Source organism: Dermacentor albipictus, chromosome 1 (genome assembly GCF_038994185.2).
Source record: "Dermacentor albipictus isolate Rhodes 1998 colony chromosome 1, USDA_Dalb.pri_finalv2, whole genome shotgun sequence".
In the NCBI taxonomy this organism is placed as follows: domain Eukaryota; kingdom Metazoa; phylum Arthropoda; class Arachnida; order Ixodida; family Ixodidae; genus Dermacentor; species Dermacentor albipictus.
This window is the reverse complement of record NC_091821.1, coordinates 165759137-165772696: the sequence shown is the minus strand read 5'-3', so window position 1 is coordinate 165772696 and position 13560 is coordinate 165759137.

Genomic DNA, 13560 nt, shown 5'->3' with positions numbered 1-13560 from the left:
ATTTCCGAACAAAATTGTTCGTAAATCTACACTGGTTCCCTGGAAGCAGTGAACACCAATCGAACTTGCCAATCATCTCGTCAAATTTTTGTGGATCAAGAAAGGCTAATAATAATAATAATAATAATAATAATAATAATAATAATAATAATAATAATAATAATAATAATAATAATAATAGGAAGTATTACAAAAGTTGTCACTCATTCTTGCGATGCTTTAAGAATCTAATTAAAATCCAATTAAATTTTTTTTGCGTGCTCGACTACGGCATACAGGCATGACGAACCAACACACAAATGGTAAATCTTCTGCGACTCGAAGACGGCACAATAGAGTGTTTATTGTCAGCTTTACGGCGCGGTCCGCATGAACACTTAACCACAGAAGCCATACACCACCTGATTGCGAAAGGACATGAAATAACTTTTCAGTGGCCACCAAGTCACTTCGATATCATCGGCAATCAAGCGGCTCGTTCAGCTCATGCAGAAGACAGCCGCCTATCGATCCCGCTGTCTAGGACAGATGCTGCAAGGACGCTCCGCCTACTTGCACGCCAATGCATTGCATCAGAGTGGAATGAACCACATTTTATGCACGCCCGTTTATACATCCTGGATCCAACCTTAAGCCTCCGATTTCCACCAAGACTTCCCCGAAGAGACGCGACCCTTTTGTGAAGGCTATGGTTGGGCGTCGCGTTTGCCAATGCCTACGCGTTTTGCATAAAAATGGCCGACACCGCAGCATGTGGCGATTGCGGCGACGCGGAAACGATTCGTCATGTTCTTTGTCAGTGCACGCAGACCAGTGTGCAGAGACAATCACTTTCCGTTGTGCTGAACCAGTTGGACGACCAGCATCTGTCGAAAGACATAATTCTGAAACATCGATGCGACTTAACATCGCTTCAGAAGGCCGTGCAAGCGCTACTGCAGTTCTTCAGATCGACTGTGTGAACGCCTGTGATTCGAACGCCTTTTCTGTTACGTGTTTTCTTTTTCCTTCTTCACGCTTTCTTTTTGTTCTTGTTCTTTTTTTATCCTCTCGCTCTTTCACTCTTTGTCGTCCTTACAAGCCCTATATCCCCCACCCTAGTGCAGGGTAGCAAACCGGAAACTCGCCTCTGGTTAAGTTCTCTGCCTTCACTCACTCTCTCTCTCTCTCTCTTTCTTTCTTTCTTTCTATCTACGCTTGATTCACCCAAATGGAACTTCTCTCAAATTGAGCGTCGCTCGTACAAAGGGTCCAGAATCATTGTACGGTGGCTTCTACATATTAAATGCGTCGTGGTAAAACCACAACTTTTCCTTTTTCTTTTAATCCGCGCTGGACCTCTACGGACAACAGGCGTCAGTGTGCAACAAGGCAAACTATCTCGTCACTTTTGCCACCGAAACAACCACCAAGCATAGCTCGACTCGCCGCGCGCCATTCTTCGCAGCCATACATGCGCGCACCACTGGGCAACGCCGGCAAGAAGAGATCAAAATCGAACGGGATGCTTGTCCCCGCAGAGGGTGTCAACAAAGCCGCAACACCCATGCACAGGCCTTTTTTCGCTTTGTTGCGCGAGCTGTGCACGACGCCAAGCCATTTGCGCACCAATGCCCAGAAAGAAGCCTGCGACAGATGGCGTGTCTCCATGGCAGCCTCTCACTGGGCCGCCTCCTCGAGGCGGCACTCCGTCGGGACGAGCGATCAGCTGCAACTAATGAAATGGCCGTTCCCCGGTTTCCTACTCGTTCTCATATTTTCTTCCTCTCCGTTGCGTTGGCTTTTCTCTCTCTTCCAGTTGCGGTCCTTTGCGCCCCCGGCCCAGCTCGTGTCGTCGCGGTTTTCCTCTTTCGCGCCTCGTTTACTGGCGCGCGGTCCGTTGGCGCTGTCGCCATCGACCTGAGCGGTGTTTGGTGGCCGGTTCCGGCGACCTATAGGAAGGGTGCCTCATGTACCGGCAGAGCGATAAGCGGCAGATTTATTTGTTAAGTAGAATCAAGCACTTCTTGAATGCCATTGTCGTATATTGTGCATGCTTCTGTTCCTTGTTCTCGCGTCTGTTGCTGAAATAGCAATGGTTAGTCAAGAGTTAATGGGTACCTAAGCCATTCATGATGGAAGATAATACTAATTGATGCACTATCGAGGAACCCTTAATGAGTGACAACAAACGCTATATGGTGAATTTGCTCAAACTACCCCGTGGCTGTGATGTTTCTTGCCTTAATGCGAGCATTGAAATGAACACTGGAACGCTAAAGGAGTAGGATGTTCTAAAAAAGCAAAAGTGCAAAGAATAATTATCATATACTTCCTGAAAGAAAGGATAGCAATTGACACAACATTCACTGTCTTCTTAATAGCTGCAGGTAGCAAATGTATAGCGTTAGTAACAGTCACCAACTCGGAAAGCTATCAGCCATCACTAAAGCAGAGAAAAATCAAGCCGACTTAACGACCAGTGGGTCAGTGGTGTTCGTCCTGAAGAAACCATGGATGTCCCCATTTATTCGGGAGACGTCCAGCTCTTGCGCTTTCGGCCCCGTTGATGATGTGAGATGATGTGATGCGCTCTCTGTGTTGCGCGCCTTTGCCTCTTCCCCTTCATTGCCACGGAAAGTTGTGCACCGACACGCGACGACGGCTTCCATTGTTTGCCTACGCGCTGGCTGCACGTAGCGCACCCTTTAGCACGGTTGATATGGGTAGAAACATTAATGAACAGCCGCCTCTGATTCATTCACTGGGCTTCTATTGGGGCATCGCGTTAATAACCCCCCCCCCCCCTATTTCTCGTGCCTGCGCAAGCGAAATACTTGCTAAATTAGAATGAGTAGGCGTGGACCTTATTCGAAACGAGGGATAGGTTGTACACAACCACGAGAAGCAGTGAGGATCATTCGCTTCCAAAGGACACCGCGTGTACGGTGAAGCTGACAATGGACGGCGTGTTTTCACCTTTCGGCATGTTTGAATACGGCTTCAGGGTCCAATTTCTGCGCATTCAGTAACAAAACTCCCGTGACGCATGACTGCAGTTAATCACTTTTAAGCGACTGGCACCACTATTGGTCCGCGGGGTCTCCCCTGCATCTTCTCTGGACCGAATGAAGTTTTTTCACTCACTCACTCGCTGGCACCGCTATACACAGTAAAAAAAAAATACACACACTTAAGGGTGATTTTGGTTTGTCACATGGCCAACGCCTTCATGGTGTCGTGCCAGCGCCCTAAAATATGCGTCTTGCGATTACAGCGTGCTTGGTAGAACTAAGAGCAAAATGAAAAAGAAAACCGAAGTGCATCGTATTTTAAATTGCATTTTTTTTTCGTTTAGCATTACTACGTATACTTAATCAAAGAAAAACCAATTCATTTGTGCATACGTTGCCGAATAAATGCATGGAGGTCGTTTCGAACCCAGGTAGTTCGCGTAGAAGCCAAGGACTATCCACTGCACCTTTGCAATGCTTCTGATTATTTGTCTCGAAACTTGCGTGATGTTTTCTTGCATATTCTGCGGCGGCACTGCCCAAACCCAGAAAAGCTTTTGACAATACTAGAGATGGTTGTAAGGGGCCAGAAACGCAACATGGATGCATATAATTGCGATTCACAATTTCTTGTAATCTTTTAGAAGTAAGAAGCCTGGAACATTGTCTGGCTGTTAAAAGAAAAAAAAACTCCGCAGTGTATTAAGTGTACTGACGAGTAAAAATATCCTGCAATATGATTGTTCCGCACAATGCGCTGGCGGGCTTGTTGGTGCGAATCCATAATTACTTTGTTTAGCGCAAAACAACGGACACAAGAAAGACGACAGGACAAGGCGTTACTCTCAACTGACATCATTTTATTGCGTCACTCCTTTATATAGAGCAGAATTTAGAAGAACATGCGCACTGAGCACCATGTGCAGGAACCACCAACATCCGATCACCAGAGCGCGCTCATGCGACAGAATCCAAGAAACCATATTCAGTGCTGCACAAGGTTAAAGAAGGCACACTAATGCACTATGACCCCACTGACTGTATCCAATAATTCTCGGGCGGTGGTATGACGGCTCTTTTTCAATATCGTAGTATCACGAAACATAGCTTTGCACATGCATGGGCGCTATAACGTAAAACTATTCCAAACTTTTCTATTCCAATTCTGCTATCAGCCCTTCGCGATTGGCCAAAAACTTTTTTCGACCACCCCCCATTTCACCTGTCTGTCACGCGACGTTACAAAAACCGCAATACCTCCCCATCTGATATGATGTGTGCACACTGATTATGCATGATTTGACAGAAAAAAGAAAAACAGTTATTTCTGATTCGACCTCTTTTCGCCATTAGCCCTCGGCTATTGGTAAAAAGTTTTCGGGCTGCACCCACTTCACCTGCCTGTCACGCGACGTCACAAAACCGCATGAACTCACCGCGTCAAACTGACGTGTACGCGATAAAGATGCATTAATATGCCGAACAAAACTGAATTTTTTTCGGAATAGCCGCAGGCTGCCCCGTTCCGAAAGGAATAAAAGGTAGCTGCCGCCGATCGCTGAGACGCTGGCTACTCGCACCTGCCGGAGAGCATGGGTGTATTTGCGTATAATAAAACTTCTTGCGTGACCGTGTAACGTCCTTAAGCACTTTCAACACGTTTACTACCTCATTCTGCCAACTCTTCTTTGCTGAGGGTCAATTTTAGCCTCATTCTTAAGCTTCCGTGGCATGCCGCCGCGATTTTCGACCAGCCACCACAAGCTAAGTAAGGGAAAGGCGACCAATCGCAGACGCCGGCACCACCCTCTTCATCCGGTTATCGGTTTTCAGTGCACTGGCTCTGCCCTAGTGAATCCCTCTCCACTTGAGCGTTCTCCTCTCCTGTTGTCGGCCAATTAGATAAAACAAGCGGCTCAGTGTAGGCAATGTTATTCGTTTTTGAAGCAAACAAAAGGGACCTCCTATGAACAAGCAGAGCGTTTGATTGGTCTGTTCAGACAACCCTATGGGTGACCGCCCGGTGCTTGCGTCGGTGGTTACGCAAATTTGACGTCAGGAAATTGGAATAGAAACATATTGGAATAGTTTTACGTTATAGGGCCCCATATTTTACAATGTTGAACCACATGACAACGGAATCATATACCACACCGACACTGCAATCTACAAACTTCGCGTGGTTCTTTTCACAATCTGGTTTATTACTTGTTTTAGAAATACGGCTGCACAACATTGACACTTTCTGAGAAACAGAAAACACTACTGGAATTTGGTATGTAGTGGTGACATTGTTTAGATTTTGAGCCACTCTATGGCAATACGGCACAACTTCAGGCCTCCTCTTTTGTGTAATATAGTTACTTTTGTGCCGCTTCCCTTTCATTTTCTGAAGCAATACCTCAGAGACTTACGTCACCACCACACTTGGGTAACCCGCAGCCTGCAGCCTATTTACCTGTGCAATAAAACTATGGTTCGAAGTGTGATGACAGGATTTAATTAACGAAGATTCTAGACAGATCAAATCAATGGCGCGTTTAACAATCTTTGAGTGCGCAGACGCATAAGGAAAATGTTCCTTATGTGCAAGTGGCGAGTACATCGAACAGGCGTGATCTGTTTGTAAGGATAACTGTAAATCTAAAAACTGGAGTTTCTCGTCCCTAAATAGCACATGTGTGAAAGTTAAACCTTTGTCATTGTCATTGAACAGAGTTAAAATCTCAGCTACCATTACGGAGCATTCATTGTTAGTCTGTTTTATCACAAGAAAATTATGAACATATCTAAAAATTTGAACCAAGTCATTGTTTAAAGTCGAAAGCTCAGCAGTCATAGAGGCATTACGGAATCAGGCTGTAGACGAGCTGTATGTAGAAATACTGAAAGATATCTATAGCGGCTCCACAGCCACCGTAGTCCTCCATAAAGAAAGCAACAAAACCCAATAAAGAAAGGCGTCAGTCAGGGAGATATGATCTCTCCAATGCTATTCACAGCGTGTTTATAGGAGGTATTCAGAGACCTGGATTGGGAAGAATTGGGTATAACAGTTAATGGAGAATACCTTAGTAACGTGCGATTCGCTGATGATATTGCCTTGCTTAGTAACTCAGGGGACCGATTGCAATGCATGCTCACTGACCTGGAGAGGCAAAGCAGAAGAGTGGGTCTAAAAATTAATCTGCAGGAAACTAAAGTAATGTTTAACAGTCTCGGAAGAGAACAGCAGTTTACGATAGGTACCGAGGCACTGGAAGTGGTAAGTGGTATCTACTTAGGGCAGGTATTGACAGCGGATCCGGATCATGAGACTGAAATAATCAGAAGAATAAGAATGGGCTGGGGTGCGTTTGGCAGACATTGTCAGATAATGAACAGCAGGTTGCCATTATCCCTCAAGAGAAAAGTATAACAGCTGTGTCTTACCCGTACTCACATACGGGGCAGAAACCTGGAGGCTTACGAAAAGGGTTCTACTTAAATTGAGGACGACGCAACGAGCTATGGAAAGGAGAATGATAGGTATAACGCTAAAAGATAAGAAAAAAGCAGATTGGGTGAGGGAACAAACGTGAGTTAATGGCATCTTAGTTGAAATCAAGAAAAAGAGATGGGCATGGGCAGGACATGTAATGAGGAGGGAAGGTAACTGATGGTCATTAAGGGTTACGGACTGGATTCCAAGGGAAGGGAAGCGTAGCAGGGGGCGGCAGAAAGTTAGGTGGGCGGATGAGATTAAGACGTTTGCAGGGACAATATGGCCACAATTAGTACATGACCGGGGTAGTTGGAGAAGTATAGCAAAGGCCTTTGCCCTGCAGTGGGCGTAACCAGGCTGATGATTATGATGATGATGATGATGATGATGATGATAATTGCTTAAAGTACTCTTAAGAGCGTGATCGACAAACGACAAAAAAATATTACAAAGAGCAGGCGTCACGCATGAACTAATTCACACACCATTTTTCTGAATAAATAGCTTATTTTCGAACCAGATAAAAGTTAAACTTAGATAAAATTCAAGAAGGAACATGAAATTTTTCGAGGACAACCCGGTTGCATTGCGAAAATCTACCTCGCCACTTTCTTCGATGCACGTCATCACACTACTAAGTAGCTCATCGTGCGGTATTGAGTAATAAAGATATTCGACGTCCACAGAAAAAACGTCGGCTACTGAATGGTTGTCTTCCAAAAAGAAAACAGCATCGAAAGAATTCTTTATGCCATAAGGATCATCAATAGTTAAATGCTTCAACTGTTTTTGCAAAATTCGGCTAGCCAAAACCTGCCAACAGTTGTTTTCACAGACTATCGCACGGCGCCTTGTCCTGTCGTCTTTCTTGTGTCCGTTGTTTTGGGCTAAACAAAGTAACTATGAATATGGTTGTTGCGCATCATCATCATCATAATAATCATCATCACCATCCTATTTTATGGCCACTGCAGGACGAAAGCCTCTCCTGCAAACTCCAATTACCCCTGTCTTGCGCCAACCGATTCCGACTAGCGCCCGCGAATTTCCTAATTTCATCACCCCACCTAGTCTGCCGTCCTCGACTGCGCTTCCCATCTCTTGGCACCCATTCTGTAATTCAAATGGTCCACCGATTATCTAACCTACGCATTACACGACCTGCCCAGCTCCATTTTTTTTCTCTTTATGTCAATTACATACTGACGCACATATTTGTTTATACGGTGACCGCCTTTCACCGACTACCAAATGTTAAAAGTTATCGCTCAGCGCAAAATGCGCCTTTCTTTATCGAAAGCTTCTCGAATCTTATCGATGGTTATATCTGTTTTTGTTTCGCCGAGCCTCGTATAATCAAATTCTGTGCGCGGCGGGAATACTGGTGTACACTATAGAACTTACGCGAGAACCAGCAATTACGCTGGAAGGTTCATTGCGCCTGGTATGAATAGCCGACGCATCTGATTCCCAGATCATATACCGACCATCACCGACTGTTCTCGCCGCTATCGTTGTGCTTGGAGTGTAGCCTGTTTTTCGTGGCACAGGTTGGCCCAATGAGGGGGCCTAATGAGGGGGTTATGCAATACACAGTTTTTGCTATTGTGTTCTTCGCAGTCACTACAACGAAAATTCTGGTGGAGGTGCCTCGTTGTGTAACGGAAAACCCCTGCAAGCCCAAGCCGTGAAGACATCGTGAACATCACCACGGACCATCGAGCTAGCCGCAGGCTGCAACAAAAATTATCGCTGAAGCAAGGACTTCTACCGGAGGCTTCCAAGAAAATCAAGGCCAAGCCAACAGCCGAAATGAGAGCACGCTTGTCTCCGATCGTCCTGAAACAGCCTAGGGAGCCACTGACTTTTCGCGGATCATCAGCAGAAGACCCCGAAAGCTGGCTGGACACAAACGAGAGCGTCATGAGGTTCAACAACTTGAACTGTCAGGACAAGTTGAGCCATGTATAGTTCTCCTTGGAAGATGCAGCGAGAACCTGGTTTGAAGAACCTAGAGTCGACCTTAATGACGTGGGACCGGTTTCGCAACGGCTTCCTTCAGACCTTTACGAGCGTAGTGCGCAAGGAAATGGCAGAAGCGCTGCTATAAGCCCGAGTGCAGCTCCAGAACGAGAACGTTGGCATTTACACGGAAGAGATGGCCCGTCTGTTCCGCCAAGCTGACCCGAATATGTCCGAAGAGAAGAAAGTTCGTTTCCTCATTAGCTCATTAACAGTAATACTCATTAACACAATTAGGTATTTTTCTTAATGGCCTATACTCAGATCTCGATACTGACATACAAATTAACACAATTTTCCTTGACTTCGCGAAAGCATTCGACAAAGTACCTCACCGACGACTTCTCATAAAACTTTCACGGCTAAATCTACGTCCTGCAGTTTTGACGTGGATCGAACAATTCCTTACAAATCGCATGCTGTAGGTGTACGTCACTAACAATACTTCTGAGCCCCTACCCGTAACGTCAAGTGTACCTCAGGGCTCTGTATTAGGCCCCCTCATTTTACACCTCTCATGCAAAATATGCATGTTGGCTGATGATTGTGTTATTTATCGCTCAGTTACTAACAATAATGACCAAATCGCTCTTCAGGAAGAATTAAACAACATTAAAAATTGGTGTCAACATTGGTTATTCATCCTAAACCCTACTAAGTCTAAAGCAATGACGTTCTCTAGCCGTTGTAACCGCTTGGTATTTCAATACGAAATTACTAACCAGCAAATTGATACTGTCACTAATTATAAATACTCGGGTGCTACCGTTTCAAATGATATCGACTGGTATGTGCAAGGGACTAACGTGATCTCATCAGCTAACAAATCACTTGGATTCTTACGATGTCACTTAAAGAACGCCCCACAGCATGTGAAACTATTAGCTTATAAGACAATAATACGACCCAAACTAGAATACGCATCAGCCAGTTGGAGCTCTCGCCAGAATTTCATCATCAGCGCCCTTGAGGCTTTTCACAATCGTGCCATCCGGTTCATTCACTCCGCTTTTTAATACGATATCAGGGTAACGTGGTTCAAAGCAGAATCTGGCATACAAAGCCTTTCCCATCGCCATTTAATTACCAGCTTATAATTAGTTCACAAATTAAAAAACAATTATGTTGTTTTACATGCCAAAACCACGATCTGAATATGACGCACGCCTTGGTGGGGGACTGCGGAAATTTGGACCACCTGGGGTCCTTTAACGTGCACCTAAATCTAAGTACAATGGGCGTTTTCGCATTTCGCCCCCATCAAAATTGCATAAATTTGACCACAGCGTACTTAATAGTGCACCGTGTATCTTGCCACCATCAGGCGTATCCCATCGCATAGGACATTCCTTAAACGTAGCTCGTCCACGCACGCATACTATCACTTTTGCATCTTTGTTTTTCCCTCGAACAGCCAAAGTCTGGAACGGCCTTACGCACAGCATCGTTTCTATGTCCAGCTCATCTGCCTTCATAGAAACACTGCCTCGAATTACGCCTAATAATAGTGTTCATTTGACACTCTTTGCATTTCATATTACATTCATCAGATGCCACTGCCATCGCGAAAACGCTAAAGATGCGTACCACCAGACGTCAAATGATCGTCAAATGGTTACGCCGAAGTACAAGGCTCAAGCATTTGGCACCGACGATTTCCGCAAGAACATTCGACAATGTGCGCGATGAGCTTCAGGGAATATTCCCGAGGTCGCAGCCTCAGGTGGCCTCGATCACTGACGTAGTGTGAGAAGGAATCCAGCGGTCATTGGGACTTCATGAAGCCAATCAGGATGGGGCCGGAATCACCACAGCCCCATCCTGAAGCAATGACCTATACGCCGCCGTCGCCCGCCGTCAATTTCCTTCTCCGCGAGCCCGCGCCAGAACACGGTAAAGCCGCAGTTCTGTCGCCAGCAACTACCGCCGCCGCCGCCATTACTGTCCGCCTGTCAGCCTGCGCAACGCACCGAGGAAGAAAGACGTGCGGCTCGCTCCCGACCACCGCTCGCGTTGCTATCACTGCGGAGAAGCGGGCCACGTCTGCCGCCGATGCCCATACCTGGAGATGCGACTACGAGGCTTCTCCTTGAATGTGTAAAGAGCAGGGCACAAAGATCAGGACAGAAGAAGAACACAAACGGCAGGACCAGCGCCTGTTGTTTGTGCTCTTCTGCTGTCCTGATCTTTGCGCCCTGCTGTTTACAAATTCAAGCATGAACCAACTAGCCCAAGCAAGAGTTTTACTTGAGGCTTCTCCGTCAATGCGCCACGTCCTTAGCTTGGCGAGCGACCATGTGACATTGCCGACTGCATCGCCGCAATGCAGAGGAGACCCCTACGTCCTTCCCGTTCACCTTCACCGGGACGCTTCCTGTCGCTGCAGCGCCGAACGTACTGTTGCGACGCCTGTTTCTCGAACCTCGACCGGCGTTACTATTGGGTAGCGTGGCGTTGTCGGCGGGCTGCAGGCATCTGGTAGACCATAGCAACCAGGCAGGGATGAGACAATTTCTAGTGCGAAACTTGCACTGTTTATTCAATGATTTGTGACGGATAAGAAGAGAATGAATGAAAAAGTACATTGCGGGGCCCGTTAAATAGGCCCACTAAAATCGTAGGCGGGATCTTGCTCACGTCAACGTCACGTGACATGCACTGAGTCGGGTCGGGGATGGGCGGCTGATCCCTTCTCCCAGGTGATATGGCACGTGCTTGCCTCCTCTGGAGGCAACCCACGGACTCTGGTCGGGGATGGACGGCTGATCCTTTCTCCCAGGTGACGTTGCACGAGCTTGTCTCCTCTGGCGGTATCCCGCGGGTCCTGTTTGGTTCGCGAAAAGGATCTCCCCTAGAATCGGACAGTTCAGGGAATGGGTGCTCCCCTAGAGTCGCACAGTTTGTGAAAAGGGTTCTCCTCTAGAGTCGCACACACAAAGGGGCCTGTCATCGCTGCGGGGCGCCTGCCAGACCGGCAACCACTCGAGACAACCATAGCAAATTATGAATCCGTCCTTCGTTTCCAATGGGTATCGTCTTTGAGCATCCTTTTTGCTCGAGGTGTTACACGCCAACCGTAACAGTCCACAGCACCAGCCCATGGATGGTGCGTATAAGCCCATATCAGGAAAACTAAATGCAGCAACCGATGGAGGTGCGATTGCTCTTCGTCGAAATACCGGAGATCCTCCGCCGCCGACGACGGCGTTGCAAGGACCGCCTCGACGATGCCGCAACGAAGCGCGGAGATCCAGACAACGCCTCGAAACCAAGCATAGGCCGCCTCAAGAAAGCTCGACGACGCGGCGTCACAGCACCGGCACAACACGGCGAAAACGTGATCCGACATCACGGCCTAACCGCAACGCAAGGCGAAGAACCAGCGAACTCGATGTGCTTCTCGACGGCCACGAAATCACAGCACTAGCGGACACAACCACCGACTACTCTGTCATAAGGGGATCATTTGCCGCCCAATTGAAGAAAGTCAAGACTGCATGCATTCGACGGCCCTCAAATCCGAACAGCTGGAGGACACCTGATAATGCCGACTGGAATCTGCACCGCAAGAGTTACAGCTCATAACTAGACTTACCCTGTGACGTTTGCTATCTTGTAGCAATGCTCACGGGACGTAATACTCGTCATGGACTTCCTGAACCAACACGGCGCGATCATCGACCTGAAGTCCAAGTCAATAACGCTATCCGAATACCAAGCGATACTACCGTAGAGTTTTCTGAGTCACCATGTATTGAGTGTGCTCGAAGATCAAGTCAGCGTCCCGCCTCGCTCCAGTATCCTTATTTCGGTCGGCACCGAAACACGTGAAGACGTAGAAGGCGTCGTCGAGGGTGACCAACATCTGTACTGCTCTACCGTCAAATTTGCGTCGCAAGACGAATCGCTCGACTGCACGGTGGGAAAGCGGATGTAATGCCGACAAACTTCAGTCGAGAATTTAAATACCTGAAGAAGGGCACGAAGACTGCCTCTACGGAAAAAGTTAGAGCAGTCAGCGATACGGTGGTATTTTCGGATTCGGCCGAACCTACAATGATGGGCCGTATTACTGAACCAGCCTTCGATATTATTCCGAGCGAAACTGAACGCAAACTGAATGCGCGTTTCGGACAATGAACAACGCCCCAAATGCGTCGGCTATCTATACATGGCCCAATGAACCTTCCAGCGTAATCGCTGGCGCTCGCCTAAGTTCTAGAGGGTAGTGTGCGTTGGAAGACGTTCTGCAGATCAAATTTCGACGATCACCGACTGTGCTCGCCACTGTCGCTGTGCTTTTAGTGTAGCCTGGGCACAGGTTCACCCAGAAAGTTTCGCATACGCACTTTTTGCTGTATTCTTGACACTCACTGCAACGTGACAATACAAACTATTTAATAATAAAAGAAATGTTTTTAAATCATCAAAGTTACTTATTTCAAGAGAAATCTTGCATAAGATTCCATCTTGCATTGCAGAAAATACGTTCATTGCACTTGAAACCTGTCTTTAAACCCTTTGTAGCAGCAAAGGCGTGGTTGAAGAAAAAACCATCAATAGCCAACAGATAAACAAAAGCTCACACATAACGCGAAGCTCTGTATTGCGCAAAGGAAGCTTTGTAGAAGATGAGGGAGAGCGACAAGAAATCCGCGGCTCCCATAATGTTACTGTAGCTCGCAAAAGTTACTCTGAAATACTACGCAGGGAAATAACCTGAATGAAGTCTTCGTGGGATTCTAGCGAAAATGTCTGAGTTGTGCGTGTAATGGGAAAAGTGCTGTTCATTGATAGCGTAGGTTTAGTGGGAGATCATCGAATGACAGACTAGTCTGGCATATGGCATATGGGTGAGCTCGCCCATATGCTATTGCATTACGCCTCTCTCAGGTAATGTCATGATCAGTCCATGAATTTTTATTGTGCGCATGCGTGTGCGTGTGCGGGTGTGTGCTTAAAATCGTCGTGCTTTTGTTTGAATTACCATGCCAGCAGCCCGTATTAATTTAAACAGTGTGCTGAGGCAGCGAGGGATGACACATGCACGTGAAAATTGTC